The sequence below is a fragment of the Sciurus vulgaris genome (genome assembly GCF_902686455.1).
Source record: "Sciurus vulgaris genome assembly, chromosome: 1".
In the NCBI taxonomy this organism is placed as follows: Eukaryota; Metazoa; Chordata; class Mammalia; order Rodentia; family Sciuridae; genus Sciurus; species Sciurus vulgaris.
In genome coordinates, this window is record NC_136461.1 from 128,992,841 (window position 1) to 129,016,539 (window position 23,699).

A 23,699-nucleotide genomic window follows, 5' to 3' on the forward strand; every position below is an offset into this window, starting at 1 on the left:
GGTGAGGCAAATAAAAATGAAAGATCCCTATTGCTTTAGGATGAGCTTCAAAGACAGACATACTTCACAATACTCCATGAAAGGGAGGAGGGAATTCGTCTGTCTGGCTTTCTCCCATTTTATCTGCCATTATTCTAGACTTTCTCTGGGCAGCATAATTGTAAGTTGCATCCAACAGTCCCACAGTGCCACAAAGTAGGCATGTCCCACATTATCTGAAGTGGCTTCTCATTCAAGTCAAGAAAAGGAAGAATGACTCAGGGTCCATGTGGGCACATGAGCCATGAAAGACTTGGTCTTAACTAGGACTCCACCCAGCTCAGGAATCTTGGCAAGGATGATGACAGCATTATCTGAGTTGTAGATGGTGCCACCATGAGAGCAGCAATAGCAGAGTATGAAATACCTTCTAAATTTTGCTACATTTGAAATTATATACACTAGGACTGAAAATGTCTGGGGTTTTTCGACTCTAAAACTTATCTTTATGCTTAAAAATTTGCACAGTTAATTAAGTTCCTGTGCTCGTTATAATAGCTTACTACAAATGAAGTGTCTTAAGCAATAGAAATTTATTCTTTCAGAGTTCTAGAGGTCAGAAGTCCAAAATCAAATGAAGAAGGGCCATCCATCCACCCTGTGAAGTGTCTAGAAGAGAATTTTCTGCCTCTTTTGAGTTCCGGTCATTGTTTGCCCTGTGTCTATAACTCCAGTTTCTGATTCTACCTTCTTCTCTGTATCTGTATCCGTGTCTTCTGAGAAGTACAGTTGTCATTTTCTAAGAACTCTTATAATCCAGGATGATCTCATCCTCAGATTCTTAATTGTATAGGCAAAATGCTTTTCTAAATAAGTTTACATTCAAAGTTTTCAAGGATTAGGGCATGGACACATTTTGGGAGAGAGGGTGACACTATTCAACCCATACACCCAGGAACTAGTTGTTAAATGATACATGATTTCCAACATCCAACACAGATATAAGATGAAATACCAAGGTCACTGAAGAATTCCCCAATGACTGAGTCAGAAGCCCAGAAGAACAGAAAGGGGGGTTTATCCAGAATTCAACACAAAAAAGGAACAGATAAGCTAACTCTGAAAATATCTCACAATTGGGACCAGATAGATGTATAATTCTTGACAAGCAAGATTTAATAGGTATCATGAAATAAAATTATTGGTATTTTCCAACCTTTCCTGTTTTTTATTGGAGTTACACCATGCTAGTTCTAGTCTGCCACCATAGGTATCTATGTGTGTGGAAGAAAGGATGTAATGGAAATAGGTAATTGCCTTTAATTTGAAAGAGTTCATATCATAGGGTGTTAATGTTCCAACCCAATGGAAAGGACTGCTTGTCGTGCACAAATTTTAAATTTAGTGGTTGTATTCAAATTGCCTTATTTTAGTAAGGAATGAATGCAATTTGTTATGTGAAGGACAGCGAGTATGGTCAACTGGAAAATACCACTAATCATCTACAAATATATGTTTTTTCTTCATATTTGCAGAGTCATGGCTTGTAATTGGGTTGTAGGCTATATGGAAACTCTTTCTCAGTCCTTTTTATACCAAGATGTGGCCATGGACTTTCCACAATCAAAGCATGGTGAGTGGAGGTAGCAAATGCTATGCTCAGCTGTGTCCTGCAAAGTCCTTTGAGTGCACTCTGTCCTATTGTTTCTTCCTTCTTGCTGGCTGGAGAAACCAGAAGGACCTTAAAAAATCCATGTTCCAAAGAGAAAAGTCATTGACAGACTGTATGTGACTCTCTTTGTGAAACAAAGGTTTTCAACTGCTCAATGATCTATAAGATTCATCACGAATTCTTACATGGGGAGAAATAAAGAACTTTGTACTTTAAGTCTTAATAGTTTGAGGTCTTTTATTACATAGCTAAGGTTTTTTTTCTATGATTAATATCCATGACAAGAAAGTTGGATAATTCACTTCAACTAAAATAAATTTTTAGTAAATATTTCACAGTATACTAATTTTTATGGGGAAGAGAAAAAAGTAAGTAGACAGGATTAGTAATTTAAGAAGCTTTTAGGTTAGTGGATGTGTTTGGAGGAAAAATAGATTAAAACTAGCATATTAAAAACAAAAATATAAGCTATCATTTTGTAATGTTTGAGAGAAGGGTAAATGTACACAGGGAAATCAAAGAAGATGTTGCAGAAAATACAATGCTTGGAATGAAGATTTGACATGGATCACGTATTGTCAGGTAGAAATCAGGGTGCAAGGAGGTTGAACACAGATGCTTCTTGACTTATGATGAGGTTAAATCCTCAGAAACCCATTGCAAAATGGAAGCATTGTAAGTTGAAAGGCATTTAATACCTATTATCTAATACCAATAGTCCAACATATTGGACATCAAGGCTCAGCAACACATTCTACCACTGAGTATTGTTTCTCCTAGTCATCTTATGGCTGATTAGAAACTGAGATTCAGACAACATATCACTAGCCAAGGTGACCAAAATCCAGAATTCAAAATGTGGGTTCTACTTGAAGTATTATCACTTTTGGACAACTATAGAGTTAATAAATGATAAGTCAAACTATCTGTAGTTTTACACACGATGGTGAGAAGATTCATGTTGTGTATCAGACATAGGATAAGCACCTAGTATGTCCAAGACATTAGCTGCATTCTGTGAAGCACATGAAAAGTAAAATTAAAAAATAAGTCTGGTTCTTCCCTCAGTGTACTTCCTAATCAGGAAGATGAAGCATCTACAGAATTAACAGGGCAGGCAGAATTTAATAAGTACTATGAGACATCTAAAAAGAGCTCCACACAATTCTTAATACTTTCAAGTAGCAAATGCCTTCTTTTGTTAAAGGAAAAAATGTAATGACACCCGCAATGTGATTGTTTTCAATGTTAAGTGAGCCAAAGACTGCCAAATGTTTATTTGAGCACCTGGAACACAGTAAACATGCTGGTGTTAAGATTGCTGTTCTGTTCATTGTCATTGTTGTGTGACATCTCTGAACATCCCAGAGATTGTGCAGAGATTAGAGAAGCAAATTTTAGGTCAATGTTGGTAGAAAGAATAGCTTGCACAAACTGTAAGATCACGTTTATCCAGAGACTATTTAGAGAACAGAAAACAGTTTGATATCACTGCAACATGACATACACAGGGTAAAAGAAGACAGCCTCCCCAGACTACCACACCAAGGGGACGTCATTTGACTGGAGACAGGCCATAGGTTGCATGCAGCTGAGCAGAGAAAGTACAAACAAAACTTATCATAGAGAAACTGAACTTAGGGTGATCCAGATAGGAGGCTATTTGCACAGTCTAGTGAGAAGTAATTTAAGTATAGAGACAGAGCCATAGTTGCGGGGAAGAAAAAGCACAAAGGACTTTAAAAAGTACCTCAAAGATAGAATTTATAGGACGTGGCAACTGATTATATGTTAGAACTGAATGTAAAATGAGAAAGAGAATAAAGAGAGAGAAAAAAAAAAAAAAAAAGCTTTCAGATTTTCAAGTGACCAAAAGAATGGAAGTAACAAGAATTGAAGGAAAGAAGTAAACAAACAATGCTGGTCTGGGAACTATCAAAGAATTGTGCTTTGGACATGACATGTCCTTCGATCTGAGAGAGAACAACAGTAGTAGATTTTTTTCTTAGCCACAGGACATTTCAGAATGGCATTGGATTCAGATCAGTATGATGTGCAGGTTGAGTTCTTCTACAGTGGAGATAGCTAAAGCAAAGAGTATTGAGAAAGATTGTTCAATTTGATGGCCCAGGGAATATGCTGCTCTTTATTTTGAAGGGGTTATTCACGAAAATGCATGTCGACACAGCTGTACAACTTGGCATTACCTCTGTTTCTTCAGATGGATACCAACAATGTGTAGATCTCATTAACAGCGCTGTTGATTTCACATCTGTGGCCTTGCTGCTCAGGCTGTCAGATAATGTTGGTAATAAGACCAAGACTGTATGTGCAATTTCCTTATAAGATGAATACACATATTTGTTTGGCCTTCATTCTTTCAATGATATCCTGTTTGTCACAAGGCAGATTCAGAAAGATCAGAAGAACTGTCTCACTATTATTGGAAAAAAAAAAACAACTATATGACCTATTTTCTTATTTTCAGCAAACTCATTAGATTATTTCCATATATTCATTATTTTATCTTTCATCTATAATCTTGGTGATGAAAGTTTACTTGAAGGTTTGTATCATCCAATTTTATACATTTTCCAATATGTATTTATGGCATTTTTTCCTCATGTCTATTGTCCCAAAGAGTTTCTGTTCTTTTCTTCCAAATAAGACAATACTCTTCATTGAATATTCTAACATTGTTAATATTTCCTCCTAACTTTACACACACACACACACACACACACACACACACACACACCCCACACACATACATTTTAAGGTATTATGATTTAAATATGAATGAAAAGATTCACTATAAGTGGTCAGAAAGATTAGGAACAAGCCAAAGAACTAGGCTGGTTTAGGGCACAGAGTTGTCAACATGCACAAATTTATTCTAGGCCAATGACTGGATGGATGGCAGTTCAGGGTATCAGCTTCAGATGTTAGCCTGAGATGTTAGCTTGGAGTGGGCCATGCATGGTCATGATATGCAGGAGAAACCATACTTTGTTGAAGTCCAAGGAGAGAGATGAGGAGGTTTGTCACTGTGGTGATTTTCCTGGGCAAGATCATGATGAAGATTATAAGGTTAGGGTACTATGTGTCCAATCTTTGGAAAACTCTTCCTTTTATGGAACTCCAGTGAGGGGGTTACTTTATTCATTTGTCTGGTTTGTTTGATAAGTTCATGGCCTGGATTTCCCAGTATGAGTTTGATATATCTATTGTAAGCTCATGGCCCACAAATTACAGAGGCAGGAGATGGGAAGCAAACCTCAGATCAGTAAGCCTTCCTTTATTCTGCAGCGAGATCTGTCAATCAGGCACAGGAGGGCCCATTTTCTGGGTATGGAGCTGGCCCCCAGGTTTCAGAAGGAGTCTGAGTTTTATAGTTTCATTGAAGACTGTGGACATGCAGTTTGGACAGTCAGGGGCTAGTTGTGCCAATTAAAACTTTAACTTAGGAAGGTAGTTGTAAAAATGTTAAAACTCATTGTTATCTGGGAGATAGGAATCCAGATCCTGAGGGACAATTACTCAAACTTTGCCCTTTGCTTTTCTTTCTCTGAGATCCATTGTTTCCCAAAGTCTCAATGTTTTCTGTGCCTCCATTTAGGACTAATTTGCAATGGCAGAAGGTCAAAGTCCAGGGCCCAGCATTCAGTATCCACCCCTTTCCTTTAGGGCCTATTGTTATTAGGAAAGGATTCACTGGGAGGTTTCATGTTTGGCTAATTTCTCTTGCCTCCTCCCAAGCCACACTGCTCCTCCATTTTTCTTGGGGAGCTGTCTTGTAGTAATATTGTTTTTCATAACCCTTCACTTATGCATCCACATGCTTCTGATTGATTAAGTTCTCCGGTGGTCTTTTTTTATCAGTATGATTAATTTACTTATCAGTCTATGCCTTATGGTCATTCTAAGCAGATGGTGGTTGTTTACTTGTACAAATAAGGTGTATATTCTTTCCACTTCAGCACTGAAATTAACATGGAATAGTTTATAACAAACTACTTTTTACACAATGGAGTAACACGGATTTAGATATAATCTAAGAACTATTCCTCTACGTATCATGTAGTGACTCAGAACAGGGCACAGGCTGCTCTCCACAGAAATCAGTTGTTTAAAAGTACAATAACTTTCCTTACCTTCTACCATTGGAAGTTACAAATGATGGAATTCAAATGATTGAATTCAATTCATATATAGTAATCACAATTTGAATATAGTCATTTTGTATTAAAATTATTTTTAATATTATGAATCATTCAATGAATTTAGGAATAATACAATGCACACACAAATGTGTATTTTGTTATAAGCACAATGAATTAACAAACTTGGTACAGTGAACACCACCTTAGTGAGTCATGTTTTTTAAATGGCTCTATAAAAACATATGCCAAATTTGATTCTATTAAATTGCAAATTTCTAAAGATATGTTGGAGTATGTTGAATTTTGAAAGTGCTAAAAATTACTTATTGGCACTAAGCACAAATAAGCAATGAGTTTCTTATATCTTTCAGGAAATGCATAACAGTACCTGACTTTGCAATTAATTTGCATGAGAAGCAAAATCGAATGTGCTGTTAAAAGTCCTAATGGTGCATGTGTTGCAGATGCCAAGTTCCAAAGTTTCTAATTAATGACTATACAATAAAGATTAAAATAATGTGCAAAATAATTAAGAATGAAGCTTACATATGGCATATAAGCTTTTAATGAGGCTTTTCGAATTTGCAAAGACCAATAGGTAGAGCATTATTCTCATTGAGAGATTTTTTTTCTGTTATTATTCTTCAGAGAGTCTGGATGGATACTCAGAAACAGTTAAGCATGTAAAGTAAACTTTCTTATCAAAGTGTATTTTTAAAAATGTGTTTGAATTTGAAAGGTAGCCAACATTTGACCGAAATCACTTTTGTAACTAAAAGTGCTGATTCTCCCCTATCATTATTTTTCAAATAAACCTAAATGTTTGAAATTTACCTGTTCATATATTTTGTGATGAAACCACACTTACTGTCAGTTTCTTTTTCCAAGTTTTTAGAACTCTTTATTAACTTCTCTTTTTTTGCATTTTTCACATTACAATATTTTTGATAAAGGTGTATGAATTCCTAGCATTTTTAAGATTGAAGAATTTTAAGTGGTCAAATATGAACTTGAATTTTATTAAAATATCTCATCCTACAAAAGTGGACAAAACTGCTTTTGGTTTTAATTTTAAAGAAATGTTTTTCTTCTTTCTGAACTTGAAGAAATTATTAAAGAAGTGGAAGAAAAGATGACATTTCTGTGTACCTCTCTGTGTAAGGTATGTGGTCACAACATCCTGTGTTGTGTGGTCACAGCAGGGTGGAACAATTTGCTCTTAGGCTTGTTTAGAACTATCTTCTCAAGGATACATAAACCTTGAGGCCAATCTGTAAGACCTAATTTGAGGGTAACCCAATGTCAAGCAGAACATTTGCTATTTAAGATGTATTACTAATGGAAATCTGGGTTTTCCAAGCAAATACTTCAGCAGGTCACCTCTTATTCAACAGAAATAAAAGGAGAACTTTCTCAATGATTTGATGTTGTTGGTGACCCAAGATGGTCCAGACCGAATGGGTACAGACACTGCCACGCAGCTTAAGATCAGTCTTGCTGTCATTAGCTCACTATCCATTCCTCACAATGGGAAATAAATCTAGACTTCAGGAAAAGATTGAAGACTAAAAGGGAGATTTCTATGGAAAGAAAGGACGTTGAGTGTGGTTCTCACACACTCTACATAAACACCCAGTGAACAGGCTCAAAGAATCCCTTCCCCATGGGGTATGGAGAACACAGGGACCATCTGAAGCATGTGAAGACAGCTCTAAAGGCTAAAAACTGAAACTACATGGAAAGTTCCATAGTATATAACTTAAAATGCAAGCATTTTAATACACAGATTAAATAACAAAGTTTTGACTTTATTTTTTATTTGAATATGTTTTTTTAATGTATACAATTCCTAAAAAACCAAAGACCAAATGTTTTCTCTGATAAGTGGAGGATGATACATAAGGAGGGGGGCAGTGATGGGGAGGCAGGAGAAGAATGGAGGAACTTTTGATTGTGTAGAGGGAAATGGGGTGTGAGGGAGTGGGGAAAGGAAAGATAGTGGACTGAGAAAGACATTATTACCCTATATACATGTATGATTACACAAATGGTGTGAATCTACATTATGTACAACCATAGAAATGAAAAGTTGTACCCCATTTATGTACAATGAATCAAAATGTAATCTGTAAAAAAATAAATAAATAATGTATACATTTGAGATACACATTTATGAACATCATAGTTTCAGGAGATTGAATATTAATAAAATTTCTGTCTTGAGAAATTAGTGTCATCACTTCTACTAATTTGGATGCATTATTTTCTACAAATATATATGAATACATTGATGAAAATAATCATATTTCTGAGAAGATAACTGACAACACAAAGTTATAGCAAATGCTCATTCCTATTTATTATTAAAAATTCTAGAGAGGATAGAAGCCCCTGACTTATTCTGTTTTCTACATCAGAAACTTGTCACCCATACACTAGTTGTACCTGAGGCTATATTGACAGTAAAATGGAGAAAATGTCAAAGATTTTAATATATCTTTCCTCAGTACCCTGAGCTCTCACCAGATATCTCTAGTGTTTTTCATGTGGAGGCAAACTAAGTAAAGGAGAACTATAATACATCCATTATAGGTGAATAGTATTTTAGCTTGGAGGATTCTTTCCAGGCTCTTAAACTAGACATTGACACTTCCTAGATCTGTTCTTCACTCAGCACCATGATAGTTAACTTTATGTGTCTGTTCAACTTAGTCATGAAATTCCTATTTGGTTATCTTTCTGGGTGATGGTGTTTTGGGATAAGATTAACATTTAAATCAGTAGAGTAAATAAAGCATGTTGCCCTCTCTGTGGTGGGTGGGCTTCATCCAATCTATTGAAGGCATGCATAAAGAAAAAAAAATTGAACTTCTCCAAGTAGAAAGAAATTTCTCCTGCCTATCTTCAGAGAAGAACATGAACTTTTTCCTGCCTTTAACTGAAACATTTCTTTTGCCTGGGTCTTGAACCTGTTGACCTTCAGACTGAAATTGAACAACAAATTTCCTGGTTCTCAGGTCTTTAGACTTACACTGAAACTACCATTGTCTGTCTTGCTTCTTGCTTGTAAACCATCCTCAAGATTTTAGGACTTTACTAGTTTTCAAAATCCCATGACTGAATCCCATTGGTTCTGTTCCTCTGGAGAACTTGATGCATATAGGCACCATTCTTTTGATGTGGGTCCTTATCTCCTGAAAAACCATTCTCCTTAGCCTTGGGAATTTAACTACTACTATTCTGAGACCTCAGTAGAAATTATATTATTTATTATCTTAGTACTATTTTAGTAATCAATCCTGTAATACTTAATATTGTTAATTTTACTACGAAAGAAAAATCTCAACAAACCCTCCAGTTTCACTTGCACTTAGTTGACATAAATCACTGATTTTGGAGGTCACACAGATAGGCAATACATTAGTAGTCTCACACTAGCTTTGCTGTAGATAATGCCTCTGACATGTGGGTTTTGATGATAATGGTTGCCTAGGTTACTCTTCATGGACCCGAAGGCTGCTTTAGCTAAAAACACTGACTCTTCACTAGAATGGGTGACTCGAATGGATGAAAAGGTCTGGCATCTCAGTCACCACACCATATCTATCTCCTTTGTTGCCTTAACCCATGGGTCAGATTATGTTCAGCAGTAAATGTGGACATGATGATCATCTGAGAGATGTTTTGTCCAAAACACTAACATGGATTAAACTTCAACTCACCAGTACTTATTTCTCTTTCTGTCTCTCTCTCTCTCTCTCTCTCTAACTCTCTCTCCCCATCCTTCCCTCTCTCTTCCCCTTTGAGGTGAAAGACACCTACAGGCCACCATGACTGGAAAGGCCAGCTGTGAAATGAGTGAAAAGAGGTGATACCTAAGTTCCCAAAAGATCTCTCCCTATCCTAGAAAATCCACAAGTGTCCCTCCTTTTCAATAGCTTATGCTTCTCCCTCCTCATTCCTGTCCTGTATCTGTAAATTCTTAATACCCTGAACTGAACTCTTCTCCATTCTTTGGCGCTGAAAGAGTCCTTTATTCCTCCCCCATGCTCATCTTGGACATTGGTTTTCCCATATAATGAGCTTCCAAACTAGGGTTTGGTAACGATAGTTCCATATGCCTATTGGTGCTTATAATTTATAATTTCTCACAGCAGTTCTAGGAGGCAAGTATTTTCACCCCTTTTTAATATGAGGAAACTGAGACACAGAAAGTTAAGAAATGTGTCCAATGCCCCAGCAGCACAGTAGATGAGCAGAAGCAGAGGGCAAGAGATCCTCAGCATTGCCTTACCCTCCCTAGCATCTCTATCCTGTGGCTGAGTCCTTCAAGAATCTCTCAGTAGACAAGGCTTAATCATGCTAAGTGCTGGGGAGGAAAAGCTCAAAAAGGTACAGCAAAGTCAAGTGTGTATCAAAAACGTGCTTTTGTAAAATGAGCCAGACTCATTTTCAAGACAGGTATTGTATAAGAAGCAAACAAACAAAAAAGGACATAACAAAAATAAAAAGGAGACCAATGAGAGAGAAGAAGGGTATAAGAGGAGGGGAAAGGGGACGGCAAGGGGATTTATTGGAGAACAGTATTTATCAAAAAATATAGCACAAGGAAACCCACCATTCTGTAGCTTTCATGTATACCAATAAAAAAAGACACGTGTTCATTATAATGTACATGTATTGGAGGTAGCTTAAGGATATTGAGATTCATGGTCTTTGAAGCCACCACTGAAAACAGGTGCTCTTAGATAAGATAAGGTATTTTTCTTTAGTTGGCACATGTTCATAATTGCATTCGTTAATAAATGTCTGATACTGGAGCTGAGGATGTAGCTCAGTGGTGGAGCACATGCCTAAAATGCAAAAGGTCCTGTGTTTGACCCCAGCACTGCAAAACAAAACAAAACAAAATTTGATATTAAAATTATTTTAAAAAGCAGGGTTTTTAAAACAATTAATGATATTTTACTCTATCATTTTATATTACTTTATTAGTCTACAACAAGAGTAAGTTGCACAGTCACTAAATTAAATCTCCTGTGGGATTTCTGAAATCCACTCAACCCACTTAAATAGAGGACCCCAGTAACAGCAGTCATTCCATATCAGGGCTGCAAAAGGTATTCTATTTTAATTTCATTAATTATTTTCCTATTCCAGATATTGAAATTATGCTTATTAATTCATATATGATTAATTTTATATGGACATAATTTTCCATTATCTACTCTAACCTTCATTTAATGAACTGGGGTTTTTGTAATATAAATGCAAACAGCATTTTCATAAAAATATTAACTTGAATGTTTGATATAAATACTCAATTTTGTATGCATAACAGTATTTCAGAAACCCAGGTGCCTCATTTGACTTGTCTATATTCATTTACCTAGTTCATTTTTCATTTGTTAAGGAATTGTATTCTAATAGTCGTCTTCAAGATAAAGTGTGTGTTGTTTTTTTCTCCTAAAAAGAAATCTAGGTGATCTGTATCTGCACTGTTGACACAGTTCAACCTTCTGCTTTGTTTTCCTGTTGTTTGTTTGATCTAGAAATAGAAATATACACCTTGGAAATGTCAAGTCATAGAAAACTGGGATGTGTCACATTGCAGACAATGCTTCCAAGGGAGAACATAGAAATGAGCAAGAAAAACAATTTCCATGTTGTTAGCATATAGGACAACTCACAGCCACTCCAGAGAGGGAGAGAGAAGTAGCAGGTTGGAAACAGGGGTATGGAGAGGAGGCAGCTGTGTGTGTGTGTGTGTTGGCTGTAGATAGGTATACACACAAAGATATATACATACAGTATTCAACACCTGAATTTTAAAAATATATAATAAAATAATAAAAGCAGCATTTACATCCTTCAGTTAAAAATTAAATAACACAAACAACAAAATTTACATAATGAATTAAGGAGACCACTCCCTTCAAACTTTTAAAAAATTCTAATTAGAGCTATGCATGGAGTGGCAACACACAAAGTTGATGATTTTATTAAAAGTTCTTCAGCAGATCTGAGTGTGAGACTGCAAAGTTGCAAAATTTTTGTATCTATTAAAAACAATCCAGATAGAATCTTTCCCCAGTGCACAGTGGTATTATGTTTGACAGTTTGAGACCTCTGCCACACTTCCTCCCCCAACAGGAAGAAGCCAGTGACACATTAAAATGTTCTTTCTGATGGGTGATGTTTAGTGTCAAGCAGTTTAGATGTTTAGATGTCTTGTACAGCTGAGAATGAATTTCTTCCCTTAGTTCTGCATGGCCACATTCAGAATGTGGACTGCATGTTGCTCAGGTTGTTAGTCATCCTGCAACATTCTAGGGAAACAGCATGAGGTAAGAGCACAGGCCTAGTGGTCATTATTCCTGAGTTTTCCTCCTATCTTTACCATCATGAGTGATTATATACACATCATTTAATACGTCTCTCAGTTTTCTCAACTGTAGAATGGTCATGTGTACTTTTTTCTACCTTGCATTTTTGCTATGTCAGTCAAAAGAGTTTGAAGGGAAAGATAATTGTTCCTGTCTTTGCTTCCCAGCCACCATAAGGTGAGCAGTTTTTCTTCACCACATGCTCCACCATGATGTGCTGTCTCACCACAGGCCCTGAAGCCACAGCGTCAACCAAGCATGGACTAAGACTTTGAAACTATAAGCCAAAATAAACCTTTTCTTCTTGAAAGTTTATTTATCTTAGATATTAGATACAGTAATGAAAATCTGACTAATAAAATACTAGTGAAGATGGTAATGAAAAAAAAAAAGCAGACTTTATGTAATTAGGAAGAATCTAAAATTTCAATACTCATGTAGGATAATAGTTTGCTTAGCAAATAAAAAGAGAATTTAAAAAAATTAACAGGATTAATTAAGAATTCAAAAGAGTTTTGGGCTTCATGATTAGTATAAAAATCAGTTGCATTTCTATATGTCAACAACAAAAATACAGAGAACATATTTTTATATATTTTCTTTAATTTTTTATTTTTACAGACTGCATTTTGATTCATTGTACACTTTGCATTTCTATGGTTGTGCATGATGTAGATTCATACCATTCATGTAATCATACATGTACATGGGGTAATGTTGTCTGTCTCATTCCACCATCTTTCATACCCCCAACCCCCTCCTCCCTCTCATTTCCCTCTATGTAAGCTAAAGTTTCTCCATTCTTCTCTCACCCCCCACCCCCAACTCCCATTATGAATCATCATACACTTATGAGGGAAAGCATTCGGCCTTTGGTTTTTTTGGGGGATTGGCTTAATTCACTTAGCATCCATTTATCTGCAAATTTCATCCATTTATCTGCAAATGCCATAATATTATTATTCTTTATGACTGAAGTATATTACATTGTGTATATATACTACAGAGGTATCACAACACCAGACCTTAAATTATACTACAGAGCAATAGTAACAAAAATGACATGGTATTGGCACCAAAATAGATAGGCAGAGACAAAGAAGACACAGAGACAAACTCACAAAAATACAGTTACCTCATGCTAAACAAAGGAACCAAAATCATTCAATGGAGAAAATATAACCTCTTCAACAAATGGTGCTGTCAAAACTGAAAATCCATATGCAGTAAAATGAAATTAAACCTCTATCTCTCACGCTGCACAAAACTCAACTCAAAATGGATCAAGAACCTAGAAATTAGACCAGAGAGCCTGCACCAAATAGAAGACAATCTAGGCTCAAATCTTCATCCCGTTGGCTTAGCATCAGAATTCCTTAACAAGACTCCCAAAGCACAAGAGATCAAAGCAAGAATCAATAAATGGGATGGACTCAAACGAAAAAGCTATTTTCTCAGCAAAGGATACAATCAATAATGGGAAAAGAGAACCTACAGAGTGGGAGAAAATCTTTTCCACATACACTTCAAACAGAGCACTAATCTCTAATCTTCAAAATTTATAAAGAACTTACAAAACTTTACACCAAAAATATAAAGAGCCCAATCAGTAAATGGGCTAAGGAACTGGACAGACACTTTACAAAAGAAGATGTACAGGTGATTAGTAAATATATGGAAAAGTGTTCAACATCTCTAGTAATTAGAAAAATGCAAATTAAAACAACACTAAGATTTCATCTTACCCCAATTAGAGTAGCTATTATCAAGAAAACAAACAATAATAGATGTTGGCGTGGATGTGGGGGAAAAGGCACACTTTTACATTGCTGGTGGAGTTGCAAATTGGTGCCGTCACTCTGGAAAGCAGTATGAAGATTCCTCAGAAAACTTGGAATGCACCCACCTTTTGACCCAGTTATCCCACTCCTTGGTTTATACCCAAAGGACTTAAAATTATCATACTACAGTGACACAGCCACATCAATGTTTATAGCAGCTCCATTTGCAATAGCTAGATTGTGGAAACTAGATGTCCTTCAACAGATGAATGGATACACAAAACATAGTTTTAAAAGTATCCATGATATAATGGCCATAGCAGCTTTATACTTCTAGGAACTCATATAACAAAAGACAGCATAATTGGGGGGTAACATGTAGTACTACTGAAAAACAAAAGATTCAGTAAATGGAAGGACATATTTTTATTCATATGTGAAAATAATCATGGATTAGCAAGATTTCTCTTACTGTAGCCAAAATACTTGACAAGAAGAACTGAGAAGAACAAAGGATTATTTTGGTTCATAGTTTCAGAGGTGTCAGTCCACAGTCAGTTGGCTTCATTGCTCTGGGCCTGAGGTGAGGCAAAACATCATAGCAGAAGGGCAGGATGGAGGAAAGCTGCTCAGCTTGCAGCAGCCAGGAAGCAGATACAGAAAAAGAGAGATCTGCTTGCCAAGGACAAAATATAAACCCCAAAGACATGCCCCAAGTGACCTACTTTCTCCAGTCAAGCCTTATTTGCCTATAGTTATCACCTACGACAGCAATATCTTTAAATTATTAATCCATTAAGTGGATTCATCCACTGATTATGCTAAAATTCTCTCAATCAAATCATTTCACCTCTGAACATTCTTGCATTGACTCCTGAGCTTCTGAGGGATACCTCATACTCAAATCATAGACAAAAATGTCATACAATGTTATTTTCTTAAATTATTTACCTATTAATGCAATTTCTCTCCCACAATGTCTGTGTGTGTGTGTGTGTGTGTGTGTGTGTGTGTGTGTGTGTGTGATTAAGGAAATTTTGGAGTGAATTTCAGATTCATGGAAATTCCAAGGACCAAAACTAGTTAAGACTCCTGAAGAGATCAATGTCTTCTCTGGATCTCTGGGAAATGGAAACCTGCTACCAAGCTATGGTGTTGAGACCATATAGAATTCTCACAAGTACAGACATTGAGATCAATGAATCAGAGACAAGAGTCCAAAAACAAACCCATAACCCAAGGAAACTTCATATGCAGCAGAGGATACCTTTAAAAACAGCTGAACAATGCTTCAAAACACATTGCTGTTTACTCTTACTGGAAAATGTGGTTAGAGTTATATATAAAAGCAAATTACAAGTAAACTCAATATTAACATAAATAAAAAAATACTTGAGCATGGTTTTATAAAAATGTAATCTGAGACTATGTCATTACATCAAGACTAGGAAGGATTTCTTGAAAAATGGGAAATTGCAATTATAAAGGGAAAACTGACTACCAGTCTCAACCACTCCAGGAACAGTGGGTTTTTTTTTTTTTTTTTTTTCAGACATGGCCAAGTCCAAGAACCACACCATGCACAACGAGTCCCGAAAATGGCACAAAAATGGCATTAAGAAATCCTGATAGCAAAGATATGAATCTGCACTTCCTGAGATTATCAAGGACCTTGTAAAGCCTAAGGAGGTTAAGCCCAGGATGCCAAAGGGTGCCAGCACAAGCTTGATCACCTTGCCTTGCTTTCCAATCCCAAGCACGAGAAGCATGCTCATGCCCACATGGCCAGAGATCTCAGGCTCTGCTGGCTCAGCAGGCCACAGTCCAAGCCCAAGCCAAGACCCAGGCTGCTACTGCAGCTCCAACTCCAGCTCTTGTTCCCACAGGTACTCAGGCCCCCAAGGGTGCCCTGTGACAGCTCCATAGTAATAGCTTCTGTGAATGTGAGGACAGAAGGACTGGTGTGACCCCCGAACTCCTGCCTACAGGGACCAATATCCTCCTATGATGTTTGTACAAACAAATCCAGAGACAGGAAAAATAAAAGACTTGGAGCCAGAGTCAGCAATTTTAAAAATCTGAAACTTCTGTGCTATAAAAACTACTAAGATAAATACATCACCATGTCAAGACTGCTGAAAATGTTTGTGATGTTACAAATGTGACAAAAAATTACGATGCAAGATATATAAAGAATTCCTCAAAATCAACATTAAAAGTGAACATACTAATTGAAAAACAGGAAAAGAACACAAAAGAGTAATACACCAACAAATAGGAAATATGAATAAAAAATCCATACATAGAAAAACTCTGTTTTATGCTTTTTGTGTGTCCTGGGGATTGAGCTCAGGGCCTTGCTCATGGTAAGCACATGCTCTAAACTGAGCTACACCCCACAGCCCCTTTAATTCTTTTTCAAGAAATTAACATTAAAATTGCAGTATATCAGACACAGCCTGATAATGCTTACACAACTAAAGACAGATATAGGGAAGTAAAATTTCTTATATTCTGCTATTGGAACCTTAAATGTGCACAACCATATTGCAGAGTAATTTGATAATATTTGGTAAAGATATGCATACAATAAAAACAAATTGTAGTACACACACAGGTATACATTCATTATATTCTCTACTATCCTAATATTTAAATGTTTCATAGTAAAAATGCATCTGTTGAAAACAAAGTTTGAGTGTGTGTGTGTGTGTGTGTGTGTGTGTGTGTGTGTGACTATATTCATCTGAGAACTACTTTGAAATCTTTAAATCTCATCTAGAAACTCAATAGAATGCAACACATGGAGCCTTCATTGTGTCACTAGTAACTTCTCCACAACAGAATAATTATTCTAGGCATTTATTTTCCCTTTCAGAAAGGAAGTTTTTGCTGAAAAGCAAAGTATCTCATTTGTTTCTATCTATCCCCTTTCATCATCACCACATATTGCAATTAATTATATGGTACTCCCAGAAAAGCATGAGCATGGCAAAGCCGCAGTGTTATTTATTTATTTCCAGGGTCTTATACAGTAGTTACTGGATACTTCATTTTATTTTGATTTACTTCATTGCATTTTCCTGATACTGAGTATTTTTTAAAATTGAACTTCTGCTATCCTACTTCCAGAAAGTTTAATGACACCATTTTTCAACAGCTCAGATGATTGTTATCATTATTTAGCACTAAAGTATTTTTAAGTTAAGTATACTCATTGGATTTTAGATATAATTATATTAATGCACACATAAAGATAGCCTTTATACGCACAAGGAAGCTAAAAAAGCATGTGACTTGCTTTATTGTGATATTAACTTCATTGGGAAGTCTGAAATTAAGTCTGCAATATCTCCAAAGTATTCTTGTATTAGTATGAGATTATATCTAATTTTCTAATGTTTTATAACTATGTTTTTACCTTTACTTTGGATTAATCTATTTTCAATCTAATATTGCAATATTTGATTGCATCTCAATCAACAATTAAGAAAATATTGGGATGCACCATCAAAGTAGTTTCAATCACACCATAAATTATGTGATTGTGTCAAATGGTTATTTTAAATGGTTTTTCCATTCACTTTTTCATGATATACAAGCATAAATAGCTTCTAGACATGAATAATACATCAAACAAAGTAGAGCTCAATAGCATTAATCCACTTTTGTACAAAAATCAATTGCTACCTTTTGGCATTCAATTCAATCTTTCTGCCTGTTGACAGTGATATCTGCTTATTTGACATTTTTGAGGAAAAACAAAATAAGACAGCTGACATATATCATTCTTTCATAATAAAATCAGAAGTACATATACATCTTTCAAATAAAAACTTCTCAATATAATGAAATGGCACCCAAAAGCCAGAATAAGTGATTTAACTAGTACCTCATAGATTTGTCTGGTAATATGTAATGGAATGCAATATATTCATTTATTTCTTCACCAATTATTAGAATAATTTTGACTCACAGAAACCAATGTTAATTGTGCCTGATTCTAAAGATCGTCTGACTAAGAGTCATTTGCATTTTCTTTCTCTTAATGTAGCTATCTCACCATGAAAGCTAACTATTCACATTCCAAGACACCCTTGCACTTATCACACACAAAGAGAAAAGAGCAGTCTTTTCAATAGTGATGGAACAACAGATGTCTGTATCCAGAAGAATGAAATTAGCACTCATCTTAAACCAGATGTAAAAACTAACTCATATTGAATTAAATATTTCTTAATTATTTAAATATAAACAGAAACTGCAAAACTAAAGAAAGAAACCATAACTATGAAATTCTACAACATTAGTCTGGGCAATGATTTTTTAATAGGATCTCAAAAGCGCAGGTGACAAAAGTCAAAACAGAAAAACATGATAGCATTGAACTAAAAACCTCTGCATATCAAAGGAAGCAATTAATAAAGCAAAAAGACCACATAAATAACTGGAGAAATATTTTCAAGTCATACATTGTATTAGGGGTTAATATCCATTGTATAATTGGATATATTAAGGAACTCAACTTAATATGTAAGAAAACAAATAACCTGTTTAAGAATGGACAAAGAACCTGAAAAGATGGTTCTCAAAGAAAGCATATGAATGTCCAATGAGTATACAAAAAATGCAAACCAGTACAAATAAACATAAAAATGAAAATTATAATCACCAGACAACATCTCCACAGTTTTTAGAATAGCTATTATCATGAAAAACAGCAAGTTTTTGAGACAATGGAATGTTTACACAATGTTGGTGGGACTGTTGATTAATAGTCATTAAGGAAAACATAATTCCATAAAATCATCTAAAAAAATTTAAAATAGAACTACTCCATATTGATCCAGTGTTTTCACTACTAGGTATTTATCCAGAGGAAATGAAAATTGGTGTGTTGAAGAGATATACACAGGTTCATATTCATTGCAGCACTTTTTACTATACCCAAGATATGGGAGTTAGCCTAATTATTCATCAGCAGTTTAATGTATAAAGAAAGTGTAGTGCATATATACAACAAAATACTCTACAAAAAAAAAAAAAAAATCCTGTCATTTGTGACAACATGGATGAACCTGGAGGACATTGTGTTAAGTGAAATAAACCAGGCTCAGAGAGAGCAGTACTGCATCATCTCCATTATGTGTGGAATTTAAAGTAGAACTCACAGAAATAAAGAGTAGAATGATGGTTGCCAGGCTGTGAGATTTGGGGATGGGGAGATGTGCATCAAAAATTACAGAAAAATAAAAATCACGAATCTATTTGTATGATTTCAATCATTTTGAATTTATGGAGGCTCATTTCATGTCGGAGCACATAGAATTTATCCTGAAGAATGGGCCTTTGAGAAGAATGTATATCATCCTGTTTGGCAGTATAGTGTTTTATTAATGTCCATTAGGTCTGATTGGTTTATAGTATTTTCAAAATTTCCCACAAATTTGTTCATATTGTGCTTAGCTATTCTAGCCATTATTAAAAGTGAGGTACTTTAATCTCTGAGTATTATTATTAAATTATCAATTTCTTCCTCAATTACATCTGTTTGGTTTCATATTTGAGGAGCTTCTGCTTTTGGGTGTATGCACCTTTATAATTGTGATATGTTCCTTATGAATTCAACCTTTTATACAATTAAGCATTCCTCTTATGTCTAGTAACTTCTGGTTTAATATATGTTTTATCTGTATTAGTCCAGACACTAGTTTCTCTTTTCATAAAGGAACCAAACTTTATCTTGATATATTTTCTTCATATTTTTACTACAATTTTTTCTGGCTTTGTAGGTAAAATGAGTATTCTATTGGCAGGGTATAGTTTGATCTTGTGTGTTATTGTGTGTTTTAAACTCAAACTGACAATCAGCCTTTTGATTAGGTTTTAGACTAACTTTATGATAAATTTATTATTAAGTCAGTTCCTTAAACAGCAAGGAGTGCATTTTGAAAAATCTCGTGCATGTCTGCTGCTTATTAGAGTTAAACATATATTATATGCTGTTTTTGTTTTGTTTTGCTACTACAGAAGTCTTGACTCTATTTTCTGTTTGAAGTCATATATTAAAGTGATATGAACTTTAAAATATATTGGGCTGGGGATGTAGCTCAGTTGGTAGAGTGCTTGACTTGCAAGCACAAGGCCCTGGGTTCAATCCCCAGCACCACACACACACACACACACAAAAAAAAAAAAAAAAAATATATATATATATATATATATATATCATTATAACAGATGCTAAAGTATTACACTCTACCTTGGATATTGTCACATCCGTCTCAGCACTTTTTACATAAAAGAATATCAAAAATGTACTATAAGAATGAAAATAGGTTCCATAGGCATAGCAACACAATTTATCAAATTGGAATTTATCAAAACACTTACAAACACATATATTTTAAGTATGTATCCCTGCTTTTCCCCACAAATTTTTTAATCTGAATTCTGGGCTCTTCATAATTGGATATCAATTTCCTTTGTTTTCTTCCATTTTTGTTAATATTTGTTAATGACTGACCTCAAGAACAAACTCAATTTTCTGTCTAAATTTCAGTGTATAGTCAAAAACTCTCTCACATATAGACTGAGTCTCTAATTTGGGAAGGTGCAGCCCCCTGGACACGCACCTACATTTGTTCTGATCTTTCTGCTCCCCAGGTATTTTGGGATTTTATCACCAGTATGTTTGTTGCGAACCTGATTTCTGTTTATTTTTTTTTTTATTTATTTTTTTGCTCTTGTTTTTGTTGGATCTAAGGGTTCCTTCATACTATAAATGAGAAATGGATTGCTTAAATCTTGGAGTAATTAAAATTATCAGGTCCTTGTCCTATGTGAACAAGCCACCACTTTTCTGCATTCACAATTGATATACTTCATGGTTACATTATTTAAATGACCACGAAAAAGCTTTTTCTGATTGGTTGGGTTCCTGTGTAGTATTACTCCCTTTCTAAATAAAGTCTGAAGATGGTGAAAGTGTTGGTGGGTAGTATTCCCAAATTATGGTGGTTTTGAAACTACCACTGTGGCCACTGCCTGTAGAGCATCTTGCTGCTGGGAACACTGTCTTGGGCTCACAATCAGCATGACTTCTTATTTAAAGGTCAGTGCAGGGTTTTGGAAGCAGAGCCACTCCATCTCTGACTGCCTTTGGCAATCCCAATGCCAGCATGGTATGTTGGCTCCTGTAATTTCCTAGCTGTTAGCATAATGACACATGGCTTCAAACTGTGCTTCAGTAAATTGCTTCTTTGTAAGATCCTTTCGCATTCCTGGAAATCATAGTGCCCGTATATTTCAGTTTTAAATAACAACAACACAAATATCTATCTCGTTGCTTGAAGCTAATTGCATGGAAAAAAAAAATCTTGTCCCCATTGTGATGCAAAACAAAACTAGCTCATATTTCATTCCACGTTCTTCCCTTTGCTCATACAGAAATCTCCAGCAGTGACTAGAACATGATAATCTTTCATCCTTAAGAAAGTTAGTTTATAATAAAACACTTCCAAGAGGCAAATCTTTGGTCTAATTAATGAATTTAGCATTGAATTAGTACAAGAAATTGTTTGCTTAGGACTTCAAAATACTCTATTGTAACACTTGCCACAATATAGCGATAGAATGTTAAACTATTGCCGTTTGGAAATGAAAAGTGATTAATGAATACACGATGGATAAAAATTTCTTCTTATAATTGCAGAAACACTTGATACTATGTAAATTATTTTAATGGAAAATAATTAGCATATTTTCCATGGCTTACTTGTACTAACATATTTATTGGAAGTGATTTTATTTAACATATGTAAATATAAACTGCTTTGGGGAAGAACTGATAAGAGAGGAAAGTTAAAGAATTTCACACTGACATCCTACAACAGGGGCTTGGAGGTAACTAACTCAGAAACCTAATTTGTCCCAGTGGAGTGGCACAGATGAAGGTCCAATGGGTGCCCTGTACTGTTAGAAACAGGTATGACATGGAAGTGAATGGTGGGCACCCCCCTCAAGATCCAAGGATTCAGTAATAATCTCCAATACAATAGGATGACAGTGGGATTGCAGAAATATGCAGTTGTTTCTGACCTCTAGAGTTGTCAAAATTTGGACAATAGCTCCCTTCTCAAGATGGTTCCTATCTACGGCACACGAAGAGCACACATTGCTGGGAGATAATGTAAGATCCTCTTCCTTACCAAAAATATGACTTTAGAAGTCTTAAACTCTAAATATCTCACATTGTTCTTACATTTTTCTCTCATGGTTTTTCCTTATTTAAAAATGGTATAAAATTTATTGTTGTTATTATACGGTAATAGCATCTTCTTTCTTTGTGATACCATATTACATTCTGCATATTTCATACATCTATATTACACTTTTTAAATTCTCTTTAATGTTATCTAAATCTTCTGCCTGAATCAACCAATATTTTATTTTGGTTGTAATTTTCATTTTTAGATGTTACATTTTTTTCACACCTGACTCTTTTAAATTTGTTGTATGCTACTTTACTCTCCCTCCCTCTCTCCTCTTATCTCTTTAAACCTTTAAAGTTTGAATATTTTCATTTCTTTTATAATATTCTAAGTTATGGTTTGTATGTGAAGTGCTCCCCAAAAACTCACATGTGAGACAATGCAAGAAAGGTCAGAGGAAAAAGGATTGGGTTCTGAGAGTCTTAACCTAATCAGTGAATTAATCCTTGATGGGATTAACTGAATGGTAACTGGAGGTAGGTAGGGTGTGACTGGAGTGAATGGTGTCTATGGAGTTTAAATATATTTTTTTATTTTTACAGACTGCATTTTGTTTGATTGTACACACAAATGTGGTACAACTTTTCATTTCTATGATTGTACACAATGTAGATTCACACCATTTCTGCAATCATACACATACATAGGGTAGTAAGGTTTGTCTCAGTTCACTATCTTTCCTTACCCCATCCCCTCTTACCCCATTTCCTGCTACACAATCCAAAGTTCCTCCGTTCTTCTCTTGACACCCCCACTTCCCCACAATGTATGATCCTTCACTTGTCAGAGAAAACATTTAGTCTTTGGTTTGGGGGAATTGGCTTTATTTCACTTAGCATGATAGTCTTCAACTCCATCCATTTATTTGCAAATGCCATAGTTTTATTCCTCTTTAAGGATGAATAATATTCCATTGTGTATATATACCTGTTTCTTTATCCATTCATCAATCGAAGGGCATCTAGGTTGGTTCCACAATCTAGCTATTGTGACTTGAGCAGCTATGAGCATTGATGTGGTTGTAACAATGTAGTATGCTGATTTTAAGTCTTTGGATATAAACCGAGAAGTGGGATAACTGGGTCAAAAAATGGGTCCATTCCAAGTTTTCTGAGGATTCTCCACACTGCTTTCCAGAGTGACTGCACCAATCTGCAACTCCACCAGCAATGTAAAAGTGTGCCTTTTTCCCCACATCCATGACAACATCTATTATTGTTTGTGTTCTTGATAATAGCCATTCTAATTGGAATAAGATGACATCTTAGAGTTGTTTTAATTTGCATTTCTCTAATTACTAGAGATACTGAACACTTTTTTATGTATTTATTAATAGCCTATATGCCTTCTTTTGTAAAGTGTCTGTTCACATCCTTAGTCCATTTATTGATTGGGTTCTTTGTATTTATGGTGTAAAGTTTTGTAAGTTCTTTATAAATTTTGGA